Here is a 27,356-nt window from a genome sequence, read left to right on the forward strand (position 1 = left end):
CCGATATTGCCCATGACTACGACCAGTTGAAGGGAGAGATTTTGAGTCGCCAGGGGCTCACTAAATTTAGCATGGCTCAACGTTTTCATAACTGGTCTTTCCTAAGTGGAGAGACGCCCCGGTCCCAAATGCATGTGTAGCGTGGTGGGAAAGCGGGGATAGTGAGAGGTTGCCACAACGCCACCTGGGGAATTTCACCTCCAGGAAATAACTCAAATATTGTAAGTGCAACAGCACAGGTTCGTTTAAATCACGGGGCAAGAGACGTGTTTAACTAGTAAAAAAGAACTTTAATGTAACTCAAATAAATGCATAAACCAACAAGCAAAATGAAACAAACAAACAGAACACAAATTAACATGCAATAAAACACATTTGACATGAGCAACACAGGGACAGGGCTGGGACTTACCACGGCGACGACAACCAAAGAAAAAGGGGAAGGATTAATAAACTCGCCACCCGTGACACAGCAAACCAACAAAACGGGTTGTGAAGAAAACCCCGCCACCAGGAATTGGGTCGCCGCCTCAGGCCCACAGCACCTGACCAACAATAAAAGGATAATTAAAACATGTCCGGATTGAAACAACAAAACAAAACAGAACAACAAAACAACAACAAAATACCAACCAATATAAAGAATGTAAATGGGATTTAAAGGTTGCTAAAAACTAGGCGTCCCTCCGTGGTGATCACTCCACGCGCCGTGAAGGTGTAGCGTGGAGAGCCACAGTGCATGAGACAATACTTTTTAGGAATGACACACTTCCTTGGTCCTGAGCCAGGCAGTCTTCAACTGTGGAGCCGTGCTCTTATCAGCAGCAACAGTTCATTAAAAGTGTGGTTTAGGACAGTGCAATTTCCAGTAAAAGCCAAAACAGCAGGTCCGTCTGAGGCGTGGTGGCCAATGACGGCCGACGAAGGAGCAGGGCCTCTAGGAAGGCGAAATAAACAAATTTAATAATTAATATGACAACATAACCGAATTTGGTGAATAATGGGGCCATACGCACCACCCTGCAAGCCAAGGCACCGTCACAGCAACCCGGAGGGTGGGAGTCTCCCACAGCTGTGGATGAGTCCAGCTGTAGCATGATATAAACAGTCAGCTGGGGTAGGATAAGCAAGAGACGGCAGACAACGTTACTTACAAAGCAGACCCGCAACTGCACCCCGAAGGTCCGGCGGCGGTGCGATCCCACGCCAGCAGTCAGTCACGCTGCGTATGAGGGGGGATATTTAGGGGAGGCGCTGGCTGTTGCACAACCACGACCAAACTCCGCCGCGGCTACAGAAGTAGCTCTTCCACGCTATCCAAGACCCACCGGAGAGGAGCGGAAACGGAAGGAGGGCGAGCCAAACACGGCCGCCTCCTTAAATACGGGACGCCTGACGTCACCTAATGACTGGTGCGCCATTATAACAGGTAGAGCGCCCCGCAGCGGCAGGGAGGGAGCGCGCATCTGGCTACACATGAGTTGATAAGAGTGACGAAAAGGTGGCTAGAACCGGACAAACACAGCCCCGCAGACATTATAGAGACCCTGGTTATGGACAGGTATCTACGGGGTCTGCCTTATGAGGCCAAACGGGTAATCAGCCACCAAAAGTTAACGACGGCCACAGAGTTGGTAGAAGCGGTAGAGCAGTACCAGGCGGCCGAGGACATGCTCCGCCCACCCCGTAAAAACCCCGTGGCTTCCCTCCCTGCCCGGCCACGTGTGCATCGCCAAAGTGGTCTTACACCGGCCAACCCTCACTCTAACCCACCCTTCAGAGGCAGTAGTCAACCTGGTCAGCACCGGGTGGTTCAGAACCCGGAGGTCCGCCAGTGCTATCGCTGTGGCGAATTGGGCCACATCTCGTGGCAGTGCGAAAGGCTAGCCGAGTCCGCCAGTGGACCACATGTCCACTTTGCTGCCCTGCTGGGGGAAAGTAGGGACAGGCGACCCACGTGCCCCTGTAAAAGTGAATCAGCGGGATGTAGAAGCCTTGCTCGACTCTGGAAGTGCCAGGACCCTGATCCAGGAGGCCGTCTTGGAGGCATCTTCCCTGGCTCAAGGCAACCTCGTCCCGGTGGTTTGTGTCCACGGAGACACCCATGAGTACCCAACCACCGTAGTGAAACTCACCACAACTAAGGGCACGTTTAATGTTGAGGTGGGAGTAATCCGGTCCCTTCCAGTCCCAGTCCTGATTGGGCGGGACTGCCCGGCCTTCCGGATGCTGTGGAGGGAAGCACTAAAGAAGCTCAGTCGAGAGCCACGGGAACGTAAGTCAAACAATTCTGAAATAAATAAATCATGGGTTAACGTTGTCAATCCCTGCCTTTACACCCCAGGGTCAGTCCAAGCCTTGGCAGAAGCCTCTAGTGGAGCTGAATCGGACGACTCCGAGCCACCACCTGGGCCAAGTGAGGATGTCTCTGATGGCCCTCAGGAACTGCCGCCCCTTAAAGGACAGTATGGAACAGCGCAGTTACAGGACCCAACCCTGGGAAATGCCTTAAGAAATGTCCAGGTCATAGAGGGAACGTTGGTGGGAACCCGGTTGACTCCTTCCTACCCTCATTTTTCAGTGAAAAATGGCCTCTTGTATCAGGTAACAAGAAGTAAGGACCTAGTTGTTGAGCAACTACTTGTGCCCCGACCTCACCGCCCCACCGTTCTGCAGTTAGCCCACACACACTTGCTCACTTGGGGGTAGAGAAAACTAAAGAGAGGGTGTTACAGAGGTTTTTTTGGCCAGGAGTCCAAAAGGAGGTAGAGAACTACTGCCGCAGTTGCCCAGATTGCCAGATAACCGCACCAAAACCAACTTACCGGAACCCCCTTATCCCTTTACCCATCATAGAAACCCCCTTTGAACGGGTGGGCATGGATATTGTGGGTCCACTGCCCAAGAGTGCCCGTGGACACCAGTACATCTTGGTCATAGTAGACTACACCACCCATTATCCGGAAGCTGTCCCCTTAAGAAAGGCAAATGCTAAACAAATAGCAAAGGAACTGTTCCTCTTCAGCAGCCGGGTAGGGATTCCAAAGGAGATTCTTACCGACCAAGGGACCCCCTTTATGTCCTTTATGAGTCACCAAGGAGTTGTGTGCGCTTTTGCACGTGAAACAGGTGAGAACCTCGGTGTACCACCCCAAGACGGATGGGTTAGTGGAGAGGTTTAACAAGACCCTGAAAGCCATGCTGAGGAAGGCCATCGACAAAGACGGAAGAAACTGGGACCTGCTGCTACCCTACCTGCTGTTTGCGGTAAGAGAAGTTCCTCAGGCTTCCACTGGTTTCTCACCCTTTGACCTGTTGTATTCTCACAAACACAGGGGCCTTCTAGACATAGCCAAGGAGACGTGGAAGGAACAACCCTGTCCCCATCGTACCATGATTGAACACGTGGGGGCGATGCGAGACAGGATGGCAGCAGTGTTTCCCATTGTGAAGGAGCACATGGAGAAGGCTCAGAGGGATCAGAGGGCAGCTTATAACCGAGCAGCTCAACCCCGGGAATTCAACCCTGGAGACAGAGTCCTAGTCCTGGTCCCCACCGTGGAATGTAAGTTATTGGCCACTTGGCAGGGACCATATGAAGTAATTGAAAAGGTTGGGGAAGTCAATTATAAAGTAAGGCAACCGGGGAAGAGGAAAGGTGAGCAAATCTACCATATTAACCTCTTAAAGAAATGGCATGATCGAGAGGCGTTGTTCAATTGTCTTCCCCCCAGAGAGTTGAAAGATCCTGCCCGGGACGAAGTGCAGTTTGGCCCGGACCTCTCCCCTCACCAGTTGCAGCAGGCAAAGGAGCTTGTGGAAGGTAATCAGGATGTCTTTTCATGCCTCCCAGGCTGCACCCACCTGGTGCAACATGAAGTACGTACCCAGCCAGGAAAAACGGTAAACCAAAAGCCTTATCAGGTACCGGAGGCCCGCAAGAAGCTGATTGATGAGGTAAGGAAGATGTTGGCATTGAACTTGATTGAGGAGTCCAAGAGTGCCTGGTCAAGCCCTATCGTCCTGGCAGACAAGCCGGACAAAACTATACGTTTTTGAATTTGATGCATACCCCATGCCTCGTGTCGATGAGCTGATTGAAAACCTGGGCCAGGCACGATTCCTAACAACCCTGGATCTTACAAAAGGGTATTGGCAGGTTCCCTTGTCTGCAGAATCAAAGGAGAAGACGGCCTTTGCCACCCCGGGAGGTCTTTGGCAGTACCGTATGATGCCCTTTGGCCTGTTTGGAGCTCCCGCCACGTTCCAGCGCTTGATGGATCAGGTACTTAAACCCCATCGAGAGTATGCATCTGCCTATTTGGATGATGTGGTGATTCAGAGCCCAGACTGGGAAAGTCACTTACCGCGGGTGCAGAAGGTCCTAGACTCCCTCCGGCAGGCAGGCTTGACAGCGAACCCCAAGAAGTGTAAGCTGGCTTTCGGGGAGACCAACTACTTGGGGTATACCATCTGGCGGGGCCTTGTCAAACCCCAGGAGGCAAAACTCTGTGCAATCCAAGACTGGCCAAAACCGGTGACCAAGAAGCAGGTGAGATCTTTTTTGGGCCTTGCCAATTATTACAGAAGGTTCATCCCTGACTTCTCTATGATAGCGGCCCCTCTCACAGAACTAACGACCAAGAAACACTCCCGTATGGTGACATGGTCCCCGGCGGCAGAAGAGGCATTTGGCGACCTGAAGAGGGCCTTGTGTTCGAAAGCAGTCCTTACTGCCCCCGACTTCGGCAAGGAGTTTGTGGTCCAGGCAGATGCTTCTGAGGTGGGTCTGGGTGCGGTGCTAGCCCAGATAAAGGAAGGTGAGGAACACCCCGTTCTGTATTTGAGTCGGAAGTTGCTGCCGAGAGAGAAGAACTATGCCACAGTGGAGAAAGAGTGCTTAGCCTTAAAATGGGCCCTGGAAACCCTCAAATATTACCTGCTTGGAAGGAGGTTCACTCTGGTGACCGATCATTCACCTTTGCAATGGATGGCAAAAAACAAAGAAACCAACAGCAGGGTAACGAGGTGGTTTTTAAGCCTCCAGCCTTTTAATTTCTCTGTCATTCACAGGCCAGGACAGCGCCATGGAAACGCAGATGCCCTGTCACGCCGTGATGCCTTCTGGTCCTCATTCACCCTGCCGAGGACGTCAGGCCCGGGGAGAGGGATATGTGGCATCACAAGGGGACAGGTTGTGGAGGGGCGCTACATCCTCACCCAGGATCAGTGCCCACAATCCAAAATGGCCGCCGGGCTAGAGACTACAGCTCCCAGACTGCCTCATCCTGCACCCAGCTGCAGGTGCTTAAGGCCCCTAATTGAGGCAGGGCTGGGAAACTGAATAAAGGGCAGAGGGGAGAGCACCACTAAGAAAGAGTTGGGCCCCGCCTCTCTGAGTAGGAGAGAGGACGCCTACATGGAGGAACAGCTACCGAGGACCTTGCAGGGTTGGATTACTTTTGTTTGGTGAAGAAACCACTTTCTCCTCCGGGACGCTTTATGTTTATTCATGGACTTTTTTTTATTTTTTATTTTTTGATTTAAAGGAACTGCCAGTGGGACGGACCAATAAACCTTTATTTTTCATTTATACTGTCTGATGGTGCCTGTTTTACGCTCTCTTTTGCACTGCCCCACCCTAGGGACAACCCGTGACACTACAATAGTAAAAACTGACATTTTGAAAAAAGCAATAGAAAACAGGACTCAGAAGTCATTTGTATTTGGAGTTGACAAAGTGCTTTGTTAAATATATGCTTAATACAAACCATAAAACAAAATCGCAGATCTCAACTTTGGTGCTGACACAGATCAGACAGTGACATTCATCACTTCTCCAAATTAAAAATATGTGAATTTTATTCACAATTTATCTTAAGTCATTTGTTTTTCAACTGCAGAACAAATCCCTGACAATGCACAAAGTATTATACAATGGACATGAAGGGTAACGTATTGCATAAGGAACTAAGTGAAGCAGTTTTTTAGGTACACCAAGCTAAAACTAATACAATCCAACACCAACAGCCCTAAAACATGTCCTACCTTCATGAAATGTACAATATTTATATAATATATGGCATTTTGTATGGGACTGCATTAGTTCCACTCAGTGTACCTAGGCATTGGTTATTAAAGTAGGCATTGCTGTATTTCAAATAAACACATTTTCAAGGTACAACTGGAATTGAAGATCTCTCACCTAAGATGGAGCACAAAAATAAGGGAGCATCAAAATTCTATGATTATATTTATATACATTTCCAAAGTTGGAGGGCCTTAAAATATGTTGGGAAAGGGACTTTGATCATGTGATCCCAGAAGATAACTGTAAAAAAACGTCTTTGTGTCATGGTATTGTCATAGATTAAACAGAGTATTTTGGACTGATTACCGCCTTCTACTGAGTTGGTGCACTGTTCCTAGAGGTACTGCAATACAAGGTCGATCCAAGTGGATTCAAGATTCAAGAGTTTATTGTCAAATGCACAACAATTACATTAAGCAGTCGCTGGCAATGAAATGCTTGGGTCACAGGCTCTCTTATAGCTTAATGCTTAATGCTTAATTCTTAATGCTCCGAATATTACAAGCAAAAAAATATTGAATAAAATAGAATATAAAAAATTTAAAATAGAAAATAAAATATATATATCTAAATATATATATACACCTAAAGAAAAAAAACAATAGTGCAATTATGTGCAATAGTGCAAATATGCTAAGGTGCTGGTTTAGTGGAGTTATTGCAGATTGGAGGAGTTTAAAGGTCTTATGGCCTGGGGGATGAAACTGTCTCTGAGCCTAGTGGTGAGGGCCCGGATGCTGCGGTACCGTTGGCCAGACGGCATCAGGCAAAACAGTTTATGGTTTCCTTTGTTCTATTAGTCACATCATAGTCCTTTAACCCCCTTTGTTTGAATTTCTTAAACCTCCTTTGCTTCAATTCCTTTAACCCCCTTTGTTTCAATTCCTTTAAACTCCTTTGCTTCAATTCCCTTTCTATTCTTTAAAGATGCTCTTTATCTCAGAAAAATAAGAAGTGAAGAATCAGTCTGCACTAACCAGCGAATTGGTAGAACGAAGAAGATAAGAGATTTTTCATGAGAATTTGGAAAACACATCTTGAACAGCGAAAATAACAATTCGTAACACACATTGAAACAAACAACAGTCGCAATGGAGATCACTCGGAGAGTGAAACAAATGGATATAAAGGTAGAGACTGTCCGCCCGTACTTCGAGTCCTTTTTTACGAAGATCACTGCAGAGCAGTGGGAGCTGTTGAAGTCATGCAAACCGGATGAAGCTACAACATTTATGTTGGCAGATCTTCTGCTGAAGTTAATGACGACCGTTTCAAATGCCATTTCAAAGCGATGTCCCGATGCACCCTTGTCTGAGGAAGAAGTTCGGTCCATTCTGGGCGACACTCTCAACGACAGTCTTTCACCAGGCACAACAAAGTCTAAGAGTTTGGATAAGCTCACAGACTTGGTTGTAGAGGAGGTGACGAAGACTGTCAACTCCACCTTGTCTGCAAGCTCCACCTGTGTGAGCTCTGAGAAGCCTATACCAACCCGTCTCATTAACCCCGCTAAAGTCCAGAAGATGATCTGTTATGCCTGCGAGACGTTAAAGGCAGATGCAAAAATCCAACTCTTGCTCGAGTCTCAATCGCGCAGGCGAAGTCGGGCCATTTTCTCAGAGGAACAGGACGCTTCAGATGATCCCATTCGGATGTGTAGGACCTCTTCAAGCTCCCACTCTTCAGGAGTCAGCTCCAAGTCAGGTAGTTCCTCAGAGGGAGGTTCAACAACAAGCAGTATGGACAGTGGGAAGATGCTTGTCCAGGAAACAATCAACAATAGTTTGACTGACATCACAGACTTCTTTAATGAGTTCAATGACAGCCTCTTTCTCAATTCATCGTTTTCTCCAGAGATTGATATGGCTTTAGATGAAATTATTGAGTCAATCAATAAGGAAAGCAAAAATGGAAAGGAATCTCCACAGCCAAACCTCTCAATCAGTAAAGGAATGAGGACGATCAATAGTCTTTTCATAAAGACTTTTGCCACAGCAGGGACGCTTCAAATACTGACAGGGGTCGCGAAAAAATTCAAGGAGGAGACCAAAGTCAATAGGAGGCTGACGATACAGTCATTGATGGCTAGTATTGACGCTGTGCTTCTGGAGAAGGAGAAGCCGGGAGGTGGAAATGAAAGTTCTGCATTCCAAACACTGAAAAAGCCTCCATCTGAAAAGGTTCTTGTATTCACAAAACAGCTTTCAGATCTCATCTATGCGCACATCGCACCTGGAAGGAATTCAGACATTAGTTCAGGTCCAGTGAAAAAGGTGGCTGTTCCTAAGGCACACAGGGGCATATATGCAGACATTCAGACCAGGGTGTTTTGTTTTCTGTCCTTGATAAGCTGGTGGCTGAACAACCAAGTTAACTGCCACACAAAAAGGGTGTCAGAGGCTTTTATGGCCATCGACTCACTGGAAACAAACAAGCAGTCATCATCATCAGAGGTCAGCAGCATTGAGGAGAAAACATCGAAGCAGTCAACATCATTAGAGGTCAGCAGCGGAGGGAATGAAAGACCAAAGAAGTCAACACCAGCAGTGTTCAATGGAATTGAGGAGAAAGGATCGAAGCAGACTTCATCAGAGGTCAGCAGCAGTGAGAATAAAAGATCGAAGCGGTCAACACCAGCAGTGTTCAACGGAATTGAGGAGAGAGGAACTAAGCAGACGTCATCATCAGAGGTCAGCAGCGGAGGGAAGAAAAGACCGAAGCAGTCAACACCATCAGAGTTCAACAGCATTGAGGAGAAAACATTGAAGCAGTCAACATCATCAGTGGTCAGCAGCATTGAGGAGAAAACATTGAAGCAGTCAACATCATCAGTGGTCAGCAGCATTGAGGAGAAAACATTGAAGCAGTCAACATCATCAGTGGTCAGCAGCAGTGGGAATAAAAGATCGAAGCAGTCAACACCAGCAGTGGTCAGCAGCATTGAGGAGAAAAGATCGAAGCAGACAACATCATCAGAGGTCAGCAAAGAAAAGGAGAACTCAGCATCATCAGACAGCAACTCCAGGGAGAAGATTGCAAAGATGCTGGCAGCAGACAGATGTAAAATGTATGTCAGTGTTCTCTTGGACCAGCTCATCACACGAAGCTATAATAAGGCAAAGGTGACCCGGACTGATGTCGACATAACAGACACAAGTCATCATCTGCTGGAGAGAATATGGGCCGAGGTCAAAGACATTGACTCAACTTTCAACCCCAACACAATCCTTGACAAGGTCATTTTCAAGGAGTTGTGTAAGAAGTGGCCTTGTCCAGAGATGCTATTGGTTTCCTTTCTTTTAAGAGATCCAGAACTTGAGATATCAATTATCTCCTCTTTGAAAAGACGCCTGTGCAAAAAGCCTGGCGTCTTCTCCTCTTTCAGAGCAGGCTTCTCTTCCTTCTTCCGGAGATAAAAGGTGGATGATGTTTTTCCGATAGCTTCACTTTCAAATTTAAATATGTTTTCTCCATGTGCTCCTGTTATCCCCACATTTATAATAATGAATAAAATGTATAAAATGGAATTATTTGCTCTCAGTATTTATTCCACTCAGACTTAAGTCTTGTTGTGGCTTTTCTCCAGGTGCTCCGGTTCCCTCCCATATTTAAAACAATTATTAAAAGATTCAAAATCGAATAATTTGTTCTCAGGATTTATTCCACTGGGACTAAAGTTTTGCTGTTTTACAAGCTGAAAATTCACTGTTTCACAGGTGCAAGTTTAGTTTCTTCCTTTAATTCATCAGCCATCAGCACCTTCACCTGAACTTAGCTCCAACAAGCTGTATAAGGCAGAGTAGAGTGACCTCATTATGGCTGGTGATCAAATAGCGATAGTAAGCCTCTAACTGTCAGATATTTTCAGAATAAGACACAGTTGCTGCTGACTATCACCGTAAATCAATACAGTGTTACTTGATTGTGTTTGTCTTAATTTTGAAGGAAATTTCAGATCTCAACTAATTCAATTTTGGAGTTAAATTTCTCCAGGAAGATGGAAATATTACAACTGCAACATATTTTTTATATCTCACTTATGTAAAAAGCAACAAGAGTTTATATGATTTAATATATAGGATAAGATGTAGAATATCCCTTGTACGTCTGAAGGTCTTCTGCACAAATTACCACAAAAAAAACATTAGATGTTAGCAGGTGTTAGGGGCCACCAGCGGATGTTAGGGACATAACTTCAGTTGTGCACCTTAGCGTCATCAAGTGTTTTGACCTTCTGATCAATGATACAGGCCGAACTTGAGGGTACACTGAGGATAAAGGTAAATCTGACTGGCTGCTGGGTATTATGGTAGTACTATGAAAGCCATGTGGCTGCTCAGTAGATCAGACATCATTACCCCTTTAGCCTTTTTAAACTAAACTCTGTACCATTTTAGAACATAGGACAAGATGGAGAATATTCCTTGTACGTTCGACCGCAGCAATTAATGCCTATTGCCAGTTGATGTTAGCGGATGTTAGTGACCACCAGCGGATGTTAGGGACATATCTTCAGTTGTGTACCTTAGCGTCATCAGGTGTTTAGGCCTTTTAATCACAAGACATCCTCTTTTAAGGCAGGCCCACCACAGGTTGATCAGACCTGGGTGCATGTCCCTAGTGTAGCCAGATGCGCGCTCCCTCCCTACCGCTGCGGGGTGCTCTACCTGTTATAATGGCGCACCAGTCATTAGGCGACGTCAGGCGTCCCGTATTTAAGGAGGCAGCCGTGTTTGGCTCGCCCTCCTTCCGTTTCCGCTCCTCTCCGGTGGGTCTTGGATAGCGTGGAGGAGCTACTTCTGTAGCCGCGGCGGAGTTTGGTCGTGGTTGTGCAACAGCCAGCGCCTCCCCTAAATATCCCCCCTCATACGCAGCGTGACTGACTGCTGGCGTGGGATCGCTCCGCCGGGGGACCTTCGGGGTGCAGTTGCGGGTCTGCTTTCTGGACTCATCCACGGCTGGGGGAGACTCCCACCCTCCAGGTTGCTGTGACGGTGCATTGGCTTGCAGGGTGAGGACCTGCTCCTTCGTCGGCCGCCATTGGCCACCACGCCTCAGACGGACCTGCTGTTTTGGCTTTTACTGGAAATTGCACTGTCCTAAACCACACTTGTAATGAACTGTTGCGGCTGATAAGAGCACGGCTCCACAGTTGAAGACTGCCTGGCTCAGGACCAAGGAAGTGTGTTCTTAAAAAGTATTGTCTCATGCACTGTGGCTCTCCACGCTACACCTTCATGGCGCGTGGAGTGATCACCACGGAGGGACGCATAGTTTTTAGCAACCTTTAAATCCCATTTACATTCTTTATATTGGTTGGTATTTTGTTGTTGTTTTGTTGTTCTGTTTTGTTTTGTTGTTTCAATTCGGACATGTTTTAATTATCCTTTTATTGTTGGTCAGGTGCTGTGGGCCTGAGGCGGTGACCCAATTCCTGGTGGCAGGGTTTTCTTCACAACCCGTTTTGTTGGTTTGCTGTGTCACGGGTGGCGAGTTTATTAATCCTTCCCCTTTTTCTTTGGTTGTCGTTGCCGTGGTAAGTCCCAGCCCTGTCCCTGTGTTGCTCATGTCAAATGTGTTTTATTGCATGTTAATTTGTGTTCTGTTTGTTTGTTTCATTTTGCTTGTTGATTTATGCATTTATTTGAGTTACATTAAAGTTATTTTTTTTTACTAGTTAAACACGTCTCTTGCCCCGTGATTTAAACGAACCTGTGCTGTTGCACTTACAATACTTGAGTTATTTCCTGGAGGTGAAATTCCCCAGGTGGCGTTGTGGCAACCTCTCACTATCCCCACTTTCCCACCACACTACATTCTGGCGTTGTTGGCAGGATATCACAGTTAAAGGGGCAGAGACGTGTTTTAGTTTTTTTTTCTCCTGTTATTTTGTTTAACTATTTATTGATGGGCGTCTTCTCTGTGGGTTGAGTGTTGTGTGTGTGTGTGTGTGTGTGCGTGTGTGTGTGTGTGTGTGTGTGTGTGTGTGTGTGTGTGTGTGTGTGTGTGTGTGTGTGTGTATATAAAGCCAGAACAGCAGTGTTTAGTCTGATTTAATTCAACGTACCATTTTGTCAGGCTTTGGTGCCGTTTCACCTTGTCAGTATGGAGGAGGAGATTCAGCAGCTCAGGGAGCTTGTGTTACAGCTTAAGGCAGATAACGAACAACTTCGGCAGGCACGTGCTGCATCTCCGTTGGACCCCGGTGGGGCTGTTTTCTTTCCCTCTGCTGCAGCTAGTCAGGCGCCGACCGCTGTCACAGAGCGACTGGTTGTGGTTCCTACAGACCGTAAGTGTCCCATGTTTAATGGCAAGGCAGGCATAGGAATAGCTGAGTGGATAGAGGAGATACAGGCATGTGTGCGTGCTCGCCATCTTTTTGCTGTGGACCAGGCCTTTTTTATGTTTGATCATTTGGAGGGAGAGGCAAAGGAGGAGATTAAGTTTCACCCTAGTGCGGAGCGGCGAGACCCAGTCCAGGTTCTTGCCATCTTAAAGGAGCTATATGGTTGTGCTCAGTCGTATGTGACCTTGCAGCAGGCTTTCTTTTCTCGGCGCCAACTCGAAGGAGAGACGTTGCAAGAGTTTTCCTTAGCTCTCATGGCTTCAATGGCACGGGTTAAGCAGTGTGCACCTGATGGGATGCCTAATTCAGATGTCCTCCTCAGGGATCAGTTCACTGAGCATGTTCTTGACAGCTCCCTTCGCCGGGAACTCAAGCAACTAGTCAGACGCCAGCCTACTGTCACCTTGTTGGAGCTTCGTGGTGAGGCAATTAGGTGGGAGAGGGAAGGTCTTCCAGGGGGTGATAGCTCCTCCTTGCCATCAGCTTATGGTCTCCAATATGGAGTGCAGGGTCGCTTTCAACCCGCCCCTCATGTTACTCCACCGGGGCCAGGTTTGAGTGAGTTGATTGACCTTATGAAGTGTCAACAGGAGCAGCTTAACCAGCTCACCCAGACAGTAGCCTCTCTGCAGGCCCCTCGCTCCCAAGGTCAGACTTTTCGTGGTGGTCCTTTAATCTGTAGAAGGTGCCAGCAGCCTGGACATTTTGCTCGGGAGTGTGATGGTGAGCGGGCTTCGTTTCGACGCCTTGCTAATTCAGTAGCTGGGTCGAACCAACGCACCACCGTACCGTCCCATTCCTCCCGCCAATCAGAAAACTGAAGCCCATTGAGCTGCAGAGTCACAGCACAGTTGGGGAGTCCACAGGCTCACGGGAAGGTGTAACAGCTGACTTAATTGCTGCTTGTCCAAACATTAATGTCTTGATTGGAGGAGTCACTGCTTTATGCTTGGTGGACACTGGTTCCATGGTGTCCACAGTTACTGAAAGCTTCTTTCTGGAGCAGTTTGAACCTTGGGGCCACGATCGCCTTCGGTCTTGTCACTGGCTACAGCTGCGAGCAGCGAATGGTCTAGCAATTCCATATATAGGCTACTTGGAGCTTGATGTGGAACTATGTGGCAAGGTGATGCCCCGTTGTGGGATTCTTGTTGTCAAAACCCCCCCTGGTTTTGTGTCTTCTGTCCCTGGCATCTTGGGGATGAACGTGATACGCAAATGCTATCGAGAGCTCTTCGGCGCATTCGGGCCCTCTCTTTTTGATTCACCCTCGGTGACGCAGGCGCCTGGTCCCGTTATTGCGGCCTTGCAGCAGTGCCATCAGTCTGCCGCCCAGGCTCCAGGGGGCCACACTGGCAGTGTGAGAGTCCGAGGCAAGCGAGCGGTGCGCATACCTGGAGGGGTGATGAAACTGGTTGCTAGTACCTGTCCAGAACAGTTCACTAGACAAAGTGCTCTGTTTGCTAGTTTCACCATGCCTTATACAGGTTGTCCGGGGTACAGTGTACATCCCAGTGGTCAATGTTGGGACCACCGAGGTTCTCCTTTACCCACGGACTACTCTGGGCGTCTTGAATGCCGCCCAGGTTGTCAGCCTGCCTGCAGGTGTAACTGAGGAGAGGTCAACCTTGGCAACTGTCTCCTCCCATACAATTGCCCCCTCAGTGTCAGATAGGTTAGAGTCACTAGATCTGTCTGAATTGACTGAGCATGAGCAAGCCAGTGTAAACTCTAATACGCAAGTATCAATCCATCTTTTCAACCCATGAAGGCGACTTGGGCTGCACCAACCTCCTCTCCCATGACATACCTCTGCTCGATGATGTCCCTGTCCGGCAGAGGTACCGGCGTATCCCTCCTCAGAGTACGAAGCAGTGAAGGTTCACATTAATCAGCTGCTGGAGTCCCGGGTCATTAGGGAGAGCAGTAGTCCATATGCATCACCCATAGTATTGGTAAGGAAAAAGGATGGGAACCTGCGCTTGTGCGTGGATTATCGCCTCCTTAACAGAAAGGATGCATTTCCTCTGCCTCGCATCGAGGAGAGCTTGGATGCACTCTCTGGGGCTTGTTGGTTTTCCACCCTTGATCTGGCCAGGGTTACAACCAGGTCCCTATGGCAGAACAGGACGGACCCAAAACTGCATTCTGTACACCATTTGGCCTTTTCGAGTTCAATTGCATGCCTTTGGCTTGTGTAATGCCCCAAGCACTTTCCAGCGTCTCAGGCAGAGGATGTTTGGTAACGAGCAGGGTCAGTCCTTGCTACTTTATCTGGATGATATTATTGTCTTCTCCTCCTCTGTTGAACAACATCTGCAGAGGCTGGAAATAGTGCTTGGTCGGCTCCAAAAGGAAGGCCTAAAGCAAAGCTCGAAAAGTGTGCATTCTTTCGACGGGAGGTTGGTTACTTGGGGCATGTCATCACAAGCCAGGGAGTCTCCACAGACCCCAAGAAAATCGAGGCTGTGGCTAATTGGCAGCGCCCCCCGTCACATATCGGAGCTGCGCTCCTTTTTGGGTTTCGCAAGCTACTACCGTCGCTTTGTAGAGGGTTTTGCAAAGCTGGCTGGCCCGCTGCATAAACTAGTGGCCGAGCTGGCAGTTACCAAGTCCAAGAAGGGACCAGGCCAAACTTTGGGTGCTGCATGGACACCTCAGTGTGAGGCGAGCTTTGAGGCCTTGAAATCAAAGTTGGTCTCGTCCCCAGTGCTAATATATGCTGACTTTTCGCGGCCTTTCATTTTAGAAAATTGACGCCAGCTATAGTGGGCTTGGTGGCTGTCCTCTCACAGCAGACTGACAATGGCGTGAAACCTGTGGCCTATGCAAGCAGAGGCCTTCGGCCCACCGAGCGCAACATGTCGAACTATAGTTCCATGAAGCTGGAATTCCTTGCACTCAAGTGGGCCATGACGGAGAAGTTCCAGGAGTATTGTTGGGGCATAAGTGCCTTGTCTATACCGACAACAACCCGTTGAGCTATATCCAATCAGCTAAATTGGGGGCCACAGAGCAACGATGGGCTGCTCAGTTGGCCGACTTTGACTTTGCCATCAAGTATCGTTCAGGTCACAGCAACAGGAACGCTGATGCGCTCTCACGGCAGTATGTTTCTGGCTCCAATTTAGTTGCTCATGTCTTGCCTGGCACTTCAGTCCCCCTAGGCTTTCAGCAAGGGCCACACCCAGATCGGTGATGTCTGCAACTCAGTCCCTTGTCTCAGCTCTTCCATCCCACTCTACATGGATGCATTCAATGTTTTGGATGGCAAGGCATTGGTAGCAGTTCACTTAGTTTCTAGTGTTGCTGCAAGGCATTATCGGTTGTGTATCAACGTATACCTACCTTAGGAGATACTTATTTTACAACCAGTGAGGATGTGCCTGACCCTAGCGTAATAATGTTAGTTAGTTGTCTCTATATGAATCCATTCATGACACAAAATGACTCGAGTGAAACTGATCTGACTTAAATGATCTTATTATTTACAACCGTAGACCATACAACAATTGACAGTCTGAAATAAAAGGATATCAAACTGAACAAATTTAACTTTTAAACATTCTTTAGTTTTCAACATGATTCTAAGCTGACTTCATGTTATCATTTGATGCAGTGTTAACCTTTAAACTCTGATGTTGGAACAACATACTGCAAATGTGAAGAGGAAAAATCGGACATTAGCTTTAGAGAACAAACAAATTCAGATTAAGAGAGCCAATGAAATACATTGTTTTATTTACATGGAAACATAACATTTTATAAGTTTTAGATCTTTTTCAGAAAGGCACTTGATCAAATTCTTGTTGCAAATTATCAACAAGATTAGGAAAATTCTATTTGGTAAAAGGCACAAAAAAAAAAAAACACACGAGGAAAAGACATGGAGGGTGTAAACAAACATGAACAGACCATTTTCAAACTTTGAATCACAGACAAAATGGCAATCACGACTCTATCCCAACACAGTGATGAAAAGTTGTCTTTCTGATGATGGTTTAAGAACTTCAATGTAAAGTTAAAGGTGCGAGGAGTATTAAAGGGCCCTCGTTCCTTGGATAGATCAGCAACATGTAGGTGAAACAATGGATTCTACTTCTAATCTACAAAACGTCTGCTTTGTAAATGCATTTTTACTTTGACGAACTTGTCCCAGGGCTTTCATCTGATCAACTTCAAATTGAGATAAGTGTCATCACAACAAGATGGAGATAAAAACTAACTCCAAAGATCGATTTTTCATCACACAGTGTGACCGTAGCGTGGCATCAAAGTTTGATTACACGCCATCAAAACACGAGGTTCTGTATCTCGACATACAAGGGTCCAATCGACTCCAAACTAGACATGTAAAACAAAAGTCCCGGCCTGATGACATCTACACAGAAATGTTGACTTAAAATCACAGCGCCCTCTGGTGGAAACAAGAAATGTCTTGTTTTTGGAACGTCTTACACTTGGAGGTATTCCTCCTCACCCACTGCTCGCAGCCATGTCAAACTGTATCAAATGGGTCTCAAGACATTGATAATGTAGGCATAACATTACTGTGACTTTTCGTCAAACGCCATAATAGTGGCGTGGCGTCAAAGTTCATCAACTCGCCGTGACACACGAAATTACTATAACTTCGGTGTTGGAGGTTCAACCTCCCTCAAACTACATTTGTGTAACAACAGCCCCCCCCCCCTGCAGACACTCAGATGGTTTTAAGGAATGGGCGTGGCAAAATAACTGACTAGCTCCCCCTCGGTGCTTGCGAGGTTGCATTTAGGCCATGAATTGTCCTTTTTCCATTTTGCCGTGGAATATGGGCTGCCACATATGGAGTGGTGTATGCTGGAAGCCTGTCCACATCCTCCGCTGCAACAAGGTCGGAGTCTGGATAGAGGTTAGGGACGGCTGGAGCTGCTGCCTGCGCCCTCTGCAGCGGTAGCAGCTGAGTGTCCGACTGGTCATCAGGCTGCACCACTGCTGGCTGTGGGTGTTCTCTTGGTGGAGCTGAGTCCAGATCAGGGGTGTAGTCGGAGACACTGAGACTGAGATTAGTTCAGTCCCTGATATTCACTTCAGTTAAACAACATTCATACGCTCCCCAATCCGGCACATTGCAGTTTAGTTTTGAGTTGCTATAACTGATTTAAACTCAGACTTCCCATGCTCGGAAAAACCACAGTCATCCTCTCTATTCTTAAACCTATTTCTCAAATAGGTTGTCTCAGCAGTTGTGAACCCGACTCTTATTTTTTATCAATTTAATCTCTGGTAATGTAATTATTTTTCCATCTTTAAATCTAAATGTGGATGCTTAGGATACTGAATACCTGGCCAATAGAATGTAGAAACCTTAAAGGTTTAGTGTGTAGAATGTACAGGCAGCATAATGTTCCCCATGTGTTCAGTGTGAACCTGCTCTTCAGCTTTTAGTTAGTTACTGGTTGGTACATATGCCACTACTGATATTTCTGTGAAGAGCTCGTATTGTTCAGGTTTTAACTTCTTGGCTTGTGCGATGCTGCGCTAAATCAACTTGCAACACAATCAGAATCAGATTTAGTGTCACTTCTATAATATTCACTCAGCATAAACAGGAATGATGAAGAAGAAAATGCCTTTCTCCACAGATCAGTCATACATAGTGTGGCATCACAAGGGGACAGGTTGTGGAGGGGCGCTACATCCTCACCCAGGATCAGTGCCCACAACCCAAAATGGCCGTCGGGCTAGAGACTACAGCTCCCAGACTGCCTCATCGTGCACCCAGCTGCAGGTGCTTAAGGCCCCTAATTGAGGCAGGGCTGGGAAACTGAATAAAGGGCAGAGGGGAGAGCACCACGAGAGAGGAGTTGGGCCCGGAGTAGGAGAGAGGACGCCTACATGGAGGAACAGCTACCGAGGACCTTGCAGGGTTGGATTACTTTTGTTTGGTGAAGAAATCACTTTCTCCTCCGGGACGCTTTATGTTTATTCATGGACTTTTTTAAATTTTTTTATTTAAAGGAACTGCCAGTGGGACGGACCAATAAACCTTTATTTTTCATTTATACTGTCTGATGGTGTCTGTTTTATGCTCTCTTTTGCACTGCCCCACCCTAGGGACAACCCGTGACACTACAGGTGGTGGAGAATGTGGGCACCGGGGCCGAAGTGCTGATGATTGAGAGTGAAGATGTGGAGGACTTGACACAAGTTTTTTCAGGACTTCAAACACCAGGCCACCAATCCAAATGGAGCCACTGATGCAGATGCTGTTGAGAGCCAGAGGGCCCAGCAAGAAATCAGCGGTGCCCTGTTGCAACAGCAAGTAAGGGCTAATGACCTGAAGGAGCAGGAGCTCCAGCAGGTGCCAAAATCGAGACCCAGGGCAGCTGATTTCATCCCTAAACTAGGGGTGACAGACGATGTGGAAGCATACCTTCATGCCTTTGAAGCTACTGCAGCTCGAGAAGAGTGGCCGAGGAGACAGTGGGTTGGGCTTCTGGCGCCTTTCCTATCCGGTGAGGCACTTAAAGCGTTTCAAGATGTAGAGGCCGATATTGCCCATGACTACGACCAGTTGAAGGGAGAGATTTTGAGTCGCCAGGGGCTCACTAAATTTAGCATGGCTCAACGTTTTCATAACTGGTCTTTCCTAAGTGGAGAGACGCCCCGGTCCCAAATGCATGTGTAGCGTGGTGGGAAAGCGGGGATAGTGAGAGGTTGCCACAACGCCACCTGGGGAATTTCACCTCCAGGAAATAACTCAAATATTGTAAGTGCAACAGCACAGGTTCGTTTAAATCACGGGGCAAGAGACGTGTTTAACTAGTAAAAAAGAACTTTAATGTAACTCAAATAAATGCATAAACCAACAAGCAAAATGAAACAAACAAACAGAACACAAATTAACATGCAATAAAACACATTTGACATGAGCAACACAGGGACAGGGCTGGGACTTACCACGGCGACGACAACCAAAGAAAAAGGGGAAGGATTAATAAACTCGCCACCCGTGACACAGCAAACCAACAAAACGGGTTGTGAAGAAAACCCCGCCACCAGGAATTGGGTCGCCGCCTCAGGCCCACAGCACCTGACCAACAATAAAAGGATAATTAAAACATGTCCGGATTGAAACAACAAAACAAAACAGAACAACAAAACAACAACAAAATACCAACCAATATAAAATGTAAATGGGATTTAAAGGTTGCTAAAAACTAGGCGTCCCTCCGTGGTGATCACTCCACGCGCCGTGAAGGTGTAGCGTGGAGAGCCACAGTGCATGAGACAATACTTTTTAGGAATGACACACTTCCTTGGTCCTGAGCCAGGCAGTCTTCAACTGTGGAGCCGTGCTCTTATCAGCAGCAACAGTTCATTAAAAGTGTGGTTTAGGACAGTGCAATTTCCAGTAAAAGCCAAAACAGCAGGTCCGTCTGAGGCGTGGTGGCCAATGACGGCCGACGAAGGAGCAGGGCCTCTAGGAAGGCGAAATAAACAAATTTAATAATTAATATGACAACATAACCGAATTTGGTGAATAATGGGGCCATACGCACCACCCTGCAAGCCAAGGCACCGTCACAGCAACCCGGAGGGTGGGAGTCTCCCACAGCTGTGGATGAGTCCAGCTGTAGCATGATATAAACAGTCAGCTGGGGTAGGATAAGCAAGAGACGGCAGACAACGTTACTTACAAAGCAGACCCGCAACTGCACCCCGAAGGTCCGGCGGCGGTGCGATCCCACGCCAGCAGTCAGTCACGCTGCGTATGAGGGGGGATATTTAGGGGAGGCGCTGGCTGTTGCACAACCACGACCAAACTCCGCCGCGGCTACAGAAGTAGCTCTTCCACGCTATCCAAGACCCACCGAGAGGAGCGGAAACGGAAGGAGGGCGAGCCAAACACGGCCGCCTCCTTAAATACGGGACGCCTGACGTCACCTAATGACTGGTGCGCCATTATAACAGGTAGAGCGCCCCGCAGCGGCAGGGAGGGAGCGCGCATCTGGCTACACATGAGTTGATAAGAGTGACGAAAAGGTGGCTAGAACCGGACAAACACAGCCCCGCAGACATTATAGAGACCCTGGTTATGGACAGGTATCTACGGGGTCTGCCTTATGAGGCCAAACGGGTAATCAGCCACCAAAAGTTAACGACGGCCACAGAGTTGGTAGAAGCGGTAGAGCAGTACCAGGCGGCCGAGGACATGCTCCGCCCACCCCTAAAAACCCCGTGGCTTCCCTCCCTGCCCGGCCACGTGTGCATCGCCAAAGTGGTCTTACACCGGCCAACCCTCACTCTAACCCACCCTTCAGAGGCAGTAGTCAACCTGGTCAGCACCGGGTGGTTCAGAACCCGGAGGTCCGCCAGTGCTATCGCTGTGGCGAATTGGGCCACATCTCGTGGCAGTGCGAAAGGCTAGCCGAGTCCGCCAGTGGACCACATGTCCACTTTGCTGCCCTGCTGGGGGAAAGTAGGGACAGGCGACCCACGTGCCCCTGTAAAAGTGAATCAGCGGGATGTAGAAGCCTTGCTCGACTCTGGAAGTGCCAGGACCCTGATCCAGGAGGCCGTCTTGGAGGCATCTTCCCTGGCTCAAGGCAACCTCGTCCCGGTGGTTTGTGTCCACGGAGACACCCATGAGTACCCAACCACCGTAGTGAAACTCACCACAACTAAGGGCACGTTTAATGTTGAGGTGGGAGTAATCCGGTCCCTTCCAGTCCCAGTCCTGATTGGGCGGGACTGCCCGGCCTTCCGGATGCTGTGGAGGGAAGCACTAAAGAAGCTCAGTCGAGAGCCACGGGAACGTAAGTCAAACAATTCTGAAATAAATAAATCATGGGTTAACGTTGTCAATCCCTGCCTTTACACCCCAGGGTCAGTCCAAGCCTTGGCAGAAGCCTCTAGTGGAGCTGAATCGGACGACTCCGAGCCACCACCTGGGCCAAGTGAGGATGTCTCTGATGGCCCTCAGGAACTGCCGCCCCTTAAAGGACAGTATGGAACAGCGCAGTTACAGGACCCAACCCTGGGAAATGCCTTAAGAAATGTCCAGGTCCTAGAGGGAACGTTGGTGGGAACCCGGTTGACTCCTTCCTACCCTCATTTTTCAGTGAAAAATGGCCTCTTGTATCAGGTAACAAGAAGTAAGGACCTAGTTGTTGAGCAACTACTTGTGCCCCGACCTCACCGCCCCACCGTTCTGCAGTTAGCCCACACACACTTGCTCACTTGGGGGTAGAGAAAACTAAAGAGAGGGTGTTACAGAGGTTTTTTTGGCCAGGAGTCCACAAGGAGGTAGAGAACTACTGCCGCAGTTGCCCAGATTGCCAGATAACCGCACCAAAACCAACTTACCGGAACCCCCTTATCCCTTTACCCATCATAGAAACCCCCTTTGAACGGTGGGTGGATATTGTGGGTCCACTGCCCAAGAGTGCCCGTGGACACCAGTACATCTTGGTCATAGTAGACTACACCACCCATTATCCGGAAGCTGTCCCCTTAAGAAAGGCAAATGCTAAACAAATAGCAAAGGAACTGTTCCTCTTCAGCAGCCGGGTAGGGATTCCAAAGGAGATTCTTACCGACCAAGGGACCCCCTTTATGTCCTTTATGAGTCACCAAGGAGTTGTGTGCGCTTTTGCACGTGAAACAGGTGAGAACCTCGGTGTACCACCCCAAGACGGATGGGTTAGTGGAGAGGTTTAACAAGACCCTGAAAGCCATGCTGAGGAAGGCCATCGACAAAGACGGAAGAAACTGGGACCTGCTGCTACCCTACCTGCGTTTGCGGTAAGAAAGTTCCTCAGGCTTCCACTGGTTTCTCACCCTTTGACCTGTTGTATTCTCACAAACCCAGGGGCCTTCTAGACATAGCCAAGGAGACGTGGAAGGAACAACCCTGTCCCCATCGTACCATGATTGAACACGTGGGGGCGATGCGAGACAGGATGGCAGCAGTGTTTCCCATTGTGAAGGAGAGCACATGGAGAGGCTCAGAGGGATTCAGAGGGCAGCTTATAACCGAGCAGGCTCAACCCCGGGAATTCAACCCTGGAGACAGAGTCCTAGTCCTGTCCCCACCGTGGAATGTAAGTTATTGCCACTTGGCAGGGACCATATGAAGTAATTGAAAAGGTTGGGGAAGTCAATTATAAGTAAGGCAACCGGGGAAGAGGAAAGGTGAGCAAATCTACCATATTAACCTCTTAAAGAAATGGCATGATCGAGAGGCGTTGTTCAATTGTCTTCCCCCCAGAGAGTTGAAAGATCCTGCCCGGGACGAAGTGCAGTTTGGCCCGGACCTCTCCCCTCACCAGTTGCAGCAGGCAAAGGAGCTTGTGGAAGGTAATCAGGATGTCTTTTCATGCCTCCAGGCTGCACCCACCTGGTGCAACATGAAGTACGTACCCAGCCAGGAAAAAACGGTAACCAAAAGCCTTATCAGGTACCGGAGGCCCGCAAGAAGCTGATTGATGAGGTAAGGAAGATGTTTGGCATTGAACTTGATTGAGGAGTCCAAGAGTGCCTGGTCAAGCCTATCGTCCTGGCAGACAAGCCGGACAAAACTATACGTTTTTGAATTTGATGCATACCCCATGCCTCGTGTCGATGAGCTGATTGAAAAACCTGGGCCAGGCACGATTCCTAACAACCCTGGATCTTACAAAAGGGTATTGGCAGGTTCCCTGTCTGCAGAATCAAAGGAGAAGACGGCCTTTGCCAACCCCGGGAGGTCTTTGGCAGTACCGTATGATGCCCTTTGGCCTGTTTGGAGCTCCCGCCACGTTCCAGCGCTTGATGGATCAGGTACTTAAACCCCATCGAGAGTATGCATCTGCCTATTTGGATGATGTGGTGATTCAGAGCCCAGACTGGGAAAGTCACTTACCGCGGGTGCAGAAGGTCCTAGACTCCCTCCGGCAGGCAGGCTTGACAGCGAACCCCAAGAAGTGTAAGCTGGCTTTCGGGGAGACCAACTACTTGGGGTATACCATCTGGCGGGGCCTTGTCAAACCCCAGGAGGCAAAACTCTGTGCAATCCAAGACTGGCCAAAACCGGTGACCAAGAAGCAGGTGAGATCTTTTTGGGCCTTGCCAATTATTACAGAAGGTTCATCCCTGACTTCTCTATGATAGCGGCCCCTCTCACAGAACTAACGACCAAGAAACACTCCCGTATGGTGACATGGTCCCCGGCGGCAGAAGAGGCATTTGGCGACCTGAAGAGGGCCTTGTGTTCGAAAGCAGTCCTTACTGCCCCCGACTTCGGCAAGGAGTTTGTGGTCCAGGCAGATGCTTCTGAGGTGGGTCTGGGTGCGGTGCTAGCCCAGATAAAGGAAGGTGAGGAACACCCCGTTCTGTATTTGAGTCGGAAGTTGCTGCCGAGAGAGAAGAACTATGCCACAGTGGAGAAAGAGTGCTTAGCCTTAAAATGGGCCCTGGAAACCCTCAAATATTACCTGCTTGGAAGGAGGTTCACTCTGGTGACCGATCATTCACCTTTGCAATGGATGGCAAAAAACAAAGAAACCAACAGCAGGGTAACGAGGTGGTTTTTAAGCCTCCAGCCTTTTAATTTCTCTGTCATTCACAGGCCAGGACAGCGCCATGGAAACGCAGATGCCCTGTCACGCCGTGATGCCTTCTGGTCCTCATTCACCCTGCCGAGGACGTCAGGCCCGGGGAGAGGGATATGTGGCATCACAAGGGGACAGGTTGTGGAGGGGCGCTACATCCTCACCCAGGATCAGTGCCCACAATCCAAAATGGCCGCCGGGCTAGAGACTACAGCTCCCAGACTGCCTCATCCTGCACCCAGCTGCAGGTGCTTAAGGCCCCTAATTGAGGCAGGGCTGGGAAACTGAATAAAGGGCAGAGGGGAGAGCACCACTAAGAAAGAGTTGGGCCCCGCCTCTCTGAGTAGGAGAGAGGACGCCTACATGGAGGAACAGCTACCGAGGGACCTTGCAGGGTTGGATTACTTTTGTTTGGTGAAGAAACCACTTTCTCCTCCGGGACGCTTTATGTTTATTCATGGACTTTTTTTATTTTTTATTTTTTGATTTAAAGGAACTGCCAGTGGGACGGACCAATAAACCTTTATTTTTCATTTATACTGTCTGATGGTGCCTGTTTTTACGCTCTCTTTTGCACTGCCCCACCCTAGGGACAACCCGTGACACTACAATAGTAAAAACTGACATTTTGAAAAAAGCAATAGAAAACAGGACTCAGAAGTCATTTGTATTTGGAGTTGACAAAGTGCTTTGTTAAATATATGCTTAATACAAACCATAAAACAAAATCGCAGATCTCAACTTGGTGCTGACACAGATCAGACAGTGACATTCATCACTTCTCCAAATTAAAAATATGTGAATTTTATTCACAATTTATCTTAAGTCATTTGTTTTTCAACTGCAGAACAAATCCCTGACAATGCACAAAGTATTATACAATGGACATGAAGGGTAACGTATTGCATAAGGAACTAAGTGAAGCAGTTTTTTAGGTACACCAAGCTAAAACTAATACAATCCAACACCAACAGCCCTAAAACATGTCCTACCTTCATGAAATGTACAATATTTATATAATATATGGCATTTTGTATGGGACTGCATTAGTTTCCACTCAGTGTACCTAGGCATTGGTTATTAAAGTAGGCATTGCTGTATTTCAAATAAACACATTTTCAAGGTACAACTGGAATTGAAGATCTCTCACCTAAGATGGAGCACAAAAATAAGGGAGCATCAAAATTCTATGATTATATTTATATACATTTCCAAAGTTGGAGGGCCTTAAAATATGTTGGGAAAGGGACTTTGATCATGTGATCCCAGAAGATAACTGTAAAAAAACGTCTTTGTGTCATGGTATTGTCATAGATTAAACAGAGTATTTTGGACTGATTACCGCCTTCTACTGAGTTGGTGCACTGTTCCTAGAGGTACTGCAATACAAGGTCGATCCAAGTGGATTCAAGATTCAAGAGTTTATTGTCAAATGCACAACAATTACATTAAGCAGTCGCTGGCAATGAAATGCTTGGGTCACAGGCTCTCTTATAGCTTAATGCTTAATGCTTAATTCTTAATGCTCCGAATATTACAAGCAAAAAAATATTGAATAAAATAGAATATAAAAAATTTAAAATAGAAAATAAAATATATATATCTAAATATATATATACACCTAAAGAAAAAAAAACAATAGTGCAATTATGTGCAATAGTGCAAATATGCTAAGGTGCTGGTTTAGTGGAGTTATTGCAGATTGGAGGAGTTTAAAGGTCTTATGGCCTGGGGGATGAAACTGTCTCTGAGCCTAGTGGTGAGGGCCCGGATGCTGCGGTACCGTTGGCCAGACGGCATCAGGCAAAACAGTTTATGGTTTCCTTTGTTCTATTAGTCACATCATAGTCCTTTAACCCCTTTGTTTGAATTTCTTAAACCTCCTTTGCTTCAATTCCTTTAACCCCCTTTGTTTCAATTCCTTTAAACTCCTTTGCTTCAATTCCCTTTCTATTCTTTAAAGATGCTCTTTATCTCAGAAAAATAAGAAGTGAAGAATCAGTCTGCACTAACCAGCGAATTGGTAGAACGAAGAAGATAAGAGATTTTTCATGAGAATTTGGAAAACACATCTTGAACAGCGAAAATAACAATTCGTAACACACATTGAAACAAACAACAGTCGCAATGGAGATCACTCGGAGAGTGAAACAAATGGATATAAAGGTAGAGACTGTCCGCCCGTACTTCGAGTCCTTTTTTACGAAGATCACTGCAGAGCAGTGGGAGCTGTTGAAGTCATGCAAACCGGATGAAGCTACAACATTTATGTTGGCAGATCTTCTGCTGAAGTTAATGACGACCGTTTCAAATGCCATTTCAAAGCGATGTCCCGATGCACCCTTGTCTGAGGAAGAAGTTCGGTCCATTCTGGGCGACACTCTCAACGACAGTCTTCACCAGGCACAACAAAGTCTAAGAGTTTGGATAAGCTCACAGACTTGGTTGTAGAGGAGGTGACGAAGACTGTCAACTCCACCTTGTCTGCAAGCTCCACCTGTGTGAGCTCTGAGAAGCCTATACCAACCCGTCTCATTAACCCCGCTAAAGTCCAGAAGATGATCTGTTATGCCTGCGAGACGTTAAAGGCAGATGCAAAAATCCAACTCTTGCTCGAGTCTCAATCGCGCAGGCGAAGTCGGGCCATTTTCTCAGAGGAACAGGACGCTTCAGATGATCCCATTCGGATGTGTAGGACCTCTTCAAGCTCCCACTCTTCAGGAGTCAGCTCCAAGTCAGGTAGTTCCTCAGAGGGAGGTTCAACAACAAGCAGTATGGACAGTGGGAAGATGCTTGTCCAGGAAACAATCAACAATAGTTTGACTGACATCACAGACTTCTTTAATGAGTTCAATGACAGCCTCTTTCTCAATTCATCGTTTTCTCCAGAGATTGATATGGCTTTAGATGAAATTATTGAGTCAATCAATAAGGAAAGCAAAATGGAAAGGAATCTCCACAGCCAAACCTCTCAATCAGTAAAGGAATGAGGACGATCAATAGTCTTTTCATAAAGACTTTTGCCACAGCAGGGACGCTTCAAATACTGACAGGGGTCGCGAAAAAATTCAAGGAGGAGACCAAAGTCAATAGGAGGCTGACGATACAGTCATTGATGGCTAGTATTGACGCTGTGCTTCTGGAGAAGGAGAAGCCGGGAGGTGGAAATGAAAGTTCTGCATTCCAAACACTGAAAAAGCCTCCATCTGAAAAGGTTCTTGTATTCACAAAACAGCTTTCAGATCTCATCTATGCGCACATCGCACCTGGAAGGAATTCAGACATTAGTTCAGGTCCAGTGAAAAAGGTGGCTGTTCCTAAGGCACACAGGGGCATATAT

This window comes from Hippoglossus hippoglossus, chromosome 4 (assembly GCF_009819705.1).
Source record: "Hippoglossus hippoglossus isolate fHipHip1 chromosome 4, fHipHip1.pri, whole genome shotgun sequence".
Classification (NCBI taxonomy): domain Eukaryota; kingdom Metazoa; phylum Chordata; class Actinopteri; order Pleuronectiformes; family Pleuronectidae; genus Hippoglossus; species Hippoglossus hippoglossus.